This window comes from Triticum dicoccoides, chromosome 2B, assembly GCF_002162155.2.
Source record: "Triticum dicoccoides isolate Atlit2015 ecotype Zavitan chromosome 2B, WEW_v2.0, whole genome shotgun sequence".
Lineage (NCBI taxonomy): Eukaryota > Viridiplantae > Streptophyta > Magnoliopsida > Poales > Poaceae > Triticum > Triticum dicoccoides.
In genome coordinates, this window is record NC_041383.1 from 53,742,266 (window position 1) to 53,746,933 (window position 4,668).

At 48.9% G+C, this 4,668-nt stretch overlaps 1 pseudogene; it reads left to right on the plus strand.

Moving 5' to 3' along the window:
* The first annotated feature begins 382 nt into the window (after positions 1 to 382).
* Positions 383 to 3,363, plus strand: LOC119367089 (annotated as a pseudogene).
* The last annotated feature ends 1,305 nt before the right edge of the window (positions 3,364 to 4,668 follow it).

Here is a 4,668-nt window from a genome sequence, read left to right on the forward strand (position 1 = left end):
CACGGGCTTGTTTGGTCCCGAGGATGTCGGGGCGGAGATTGCCGTGCCAACTTGCACGGGCTTCACCAGCGTCACAAGGGACGTGGTTGCCGGGGTGTGGCTCCCCCACACCCGGGTCTTCATCTCCACACAAGGGACTTGGTTGCTACTTCTCCTCCTTACAACTGATGGGGAGCAGCTCCTTTTACAGGACCCAGATGGCACTTACGGTGCTACTACTATGCATGTTCTATTCAGCTCAGCCTTTTTACTAGCTAAAGCCTAACACTACTTCTCCACCTCAGCCTTTCTACTAGCTAAAGCCTGATACTCTTTCTCCGCCTCAGCCTTTTGGACTGGAGAAAGCCTAGCATACAACACCCTGTAGACTGGGTTGATCAACATGGAGTGCCTACATGATCTCCTGGTATATTTCTTGCGATTGCGTCGGTAGCCTTGTTCATCCTGCCACTGGCTGGACGGCGGCGGCTCCCTCCAGGCCCGAAGCCGCTGCCGATCTTCCGTAACATGCTGATGGCCGACCAGCTGACTCACCGTGCTCTGGCGGCGCTGGCGAAGCAGCACGGGGGGTTGGTGCACCTCCGCCTGGGCTGCCTCCCTATCTTGGTGGTGTCCACACCGGAGTACGCGCACGAGGTGCTCCAGGCGCAGGACAACAATGACTTCTGGAAGCGTCCAACCTCCATCGCCATCCTCTACCTCACCTACGGCTGCTCCGACATGGCATTCGCGCACAACAGGCGCTACTGGCGCGAGATGCGCAAGCTGTGCGTCACCAAGCTCTTCAGCCGGCAGCGCGCCGAGACATGGCTCGCCGTGCGCGACGGGTATGGGGAGCTCATCCGGGACGTCGGCAGGTCCAGCGGGGAAGCCGTGAACCTCGGCGAACTCATCTACAAGCACACCGTGAGCGTCATCCTGCGTGCCGCCTTCAGCGTCCGCGACGTCCAAGGACTGGAGGAGTTGATCCCCAAGATCAACGATTACTCCAAGCTCTTAGAAGTGTTTCACATCGGTGACATCTTCCCATGGCTTAGCTGGATTGGCCGCCGGGGCTTGGACCACCGCCTCCGTTCTGTGTGCGGCGCTCTCGGCAAGTTTGCGGACAAGATCATTAACGAGCACATTAGGAGGGGAAAGAACCCCGACGAAGCCGACGCTGACATAGTAGGCGGCCTACTCGCGTTCCTCGCTGATGCCAGCGGGAAGGACCTCCACTTCACCCGCGACAACGTTAAAGGCCTGATCATGGTAAGTACTCCCACTGTAAGCTAAAAAATACTCCCTCTCCATCCCAAAATAAGTGTGGTAGCCTCAGTTTAAATTTGTGCAAATATGAACTAGAGCCACGACACTTATTTCGGATGAAGGAAGTATATAAAACCTTTTAGATCACTACTTTATAATTATCTAAAAGCTCTTACTTCCTCTTTCTCAGTTTACAGGGCGTGCGCGTACCCTTAAATTGTCAATTTGACCAACCTAATACAAACCATATATTATAAAAAATATAACAATATAAACTTTAGATGTTCTATTTTCAAATTGTCTAATTTTTGTGTCATATAATTTATATTTGGGTGATGAAATTGACAACCTAGATATACGCGTAGGACTTGTAAACTGAAACGGAGGGAGTACATTTGTTTACGGAGGGTGTAGTAACTGTGTCCTAACTAGCACAGAAGTACGATACGACATACACACCTGCCAAAGAATCCAAAGTGTACTTGCCATATATTTGGCTCTAGTATTTGTATAATTTTCTTATAAATGTATTACTTTTTTAAGTCAACGAAGCACTCAATTGATTACAGAATATGGAGAGCAACTAATTAACGAGCACTCCTTCGGGAGCCTCGCAACGATCAGTGCCATTTGGCGCGCTCACAGCCATTCGCCACGTGTCGCGCTCTGGGCGCTCCTTCCGGATTTTGTTTTTTTTATTCTTACGCACGCGTTTTCGGCTTTTTAAACGGTTTTTTTTTCATTTTTTTGACGTTTTGGTTTTTTACCGGTCTTCTCTAGCTTTTCGACCAATTTCTTTTTTTTGAAAAAAATAAATTTTTTTCGCGAGAGTTACGGTTTTGTTTTCGCGAGAGGCATAGTTGTGCTTTCACGAGAGGCACGGCTGTGCCTCTTGGAAACGAAAAAAAAACGTGTTTTCTGTTGTTTTTTCTTTCGCGAGAGGCATGGTTTTGCTTCCGCGAGAGGCACGGTTGTGCTTTTGCGAGAGGCACAGGCGTGCCTCTTTCAGAAAGGGAAAAAAACTCGTGTTCCCGGTTCGGTTTTTTTGTCGGTTTTTTTGTCCGGTTTTTTCGTGAAAAAAAGTTCGTCAAAACCTATCAACATGGGATCTAGTTTTGAAGAACTCGATGTGAGGAATCCAACGGCGAAAGCGGTTTGAGATTTGGACGCGCGGTTTAAGAGATAAAACGTTTTGAATAAACGGATCTACGAAAAAAGAGAAAACTCCCAGGTTGCGATAAGTGGCGCACATACAGTGCGCCACTTGTCGCAACCTGGGGAAGTTGGAGTGATCTCCGCAAGGAGTACTCCTTAATTAGTGATTTCGCAGAATATGTGGATGCTGAACGCAGGATATGTTGTTTGGTGGGCCGGACAATGTGGGCTTTACCATTGAGTGGGCAATGGCCGAGATGATTTGTTGCCCTGACATTCTTCTGCAGCTGCAACGGGCGCTCGCTGACATTGTGGGGCTTGACCGGATGGTCGACGAAACGGATCTTGGCAAGCTCCCTTTCCTTCAGTGTGTCGTCAAGGAGACGCTCCGGATGCACCCGCCAATCCCGGTTGTCCTCCACGGGACCACCAAAGATTGTGTCCTCGGTGGCTACTCAGTGCCCAGGGGCTCATGTATCTTCATCAACGCGTGGGCAATCAACCATGATTGTGAGATGTGGAATGACCCTGACACATTCCGGCCATCGAGGTTCATGCCCAATGGGGAGGCCATCGGCCTGGATCTCAAGGGTGGTTGCTACGAGTTCTTGTCATTTGGTTTTGGAAGGCGCTCATGCCCAGGGCAGGGGCTTAGCCAGCATACAGTGGAGTTTGCTGTAGCACAGCTCGTGCACGGGTTCAACTGGAAGCTACCCGGTGACATGAAGCCGATGGAGCTTGACATGACCGAAACGATCGGTGCCACTGTGTCACGCGCCACACGGCTTTGGGCGGTGCCCACACCCCGCCTCACCTGTCCTTTGTAATATTTCACCATAGACATATCGTTGTGATGCCCTATATAGGTGGAACTACCAATCATGAAACTATGTTCTAGACTTCAGATACAAACATGTAAATACACCAACTATAGACCCCATAATATTGGGATTGCCCTTATTGATGTCATCTCCCTTGCTTTTCTCATCATCTCATTTAGTACCGAGTGTTTCACCGCCCTCCGAGGTTTTGTTGGACATTCTTTGTTTGCCACCTCAGCCTCCACAACACCACGTAGCAGACAAAACACCTTTGGTGACTGTGACCAAGGCAGTCGACAACGTCATGGGTGCAAGATGCTCGGTGTACCTTTACCTAGCCATAGCCATCATGGCTGCCTTCGGTCTGGCGGTGCTTTATTTCTCCCATCGGTCTGTTTACTGATGAGACAAACAGGCGAGCGAGCGAGTGGGAGAGGAAGGTAGCTAGGTATGTGCATGGGGAAGGGGACGAGTTGGAAGATGTCTCCATAATATGGCCCCACTTTACATATCGGGTGAAAACTTCAATCCAATCGACTTCCGGCTCAAAACATCACACCCAATAGCCGGAAATTAGACTAGAAATAGGATTTTTTTTTTTTCCTTCAGAAAATTACCATGCGTCAGATTCCTTGAAGAAGCGCTCCATGCCATCCATGGCGAGAAGCCTCACCTGCTCCGGTATGATCCACTCTGGTCGACTGCCCAAACATGAACACGCACCCCTTAATGGTCGTCGCTGTCGCTGAATGGGCCCAACAGATACATTTATTCCCAACCAACCACCTGCACCAGCCCGCTTAGTGGGCCAAATTCAAAGCCGCCCAGAAAACACATCTCGTTCACACGAGGCAGCACCAAAATCTTAGGCCCACGTATAAATCATGAACACAAGTAGGCGGCACCATTGTATATCTACTGAATAGAAGTCGTATATAGTAAACAGGGTAGAGACAACGCATCACGATGCCAAAACGAGCGACGCAAATAGCAGCCTCCGTCCACCAAAACGCCCTCCTCATGGATAGATAGATAGATAGATAGATAAAAATTGCTCGTATTTTATTCCGAATGAAATGGCTCATATTTTCAACTTCTATGTTTATTTTGCAAATATACTTTCAACATAGATGATCGGGTATATCATCTACTACTAATTACTATGTTTCATATTGTTGATGCACTTAATGCAGTGTCCATCACGATGGGATGCTTCAACGACCAGGCACTATTTTTGGTAGGGATTTGCAACAGTGACGCGAACCGAAGAGGGCCTCTCGTTGCCCTGTCTGGCTATCACGTCTAGTGTTCCTGACGCTCTTACTTGTACCTTAATCACATGCATAAATAGTTAGAAAATGCAGACCTCGTTGGCCCTTGAATACTCCTCATGCGGAGGGAAATTCCACTCAGTAGCATCTCTCTCTCTCTCTCTCTCTCTCTC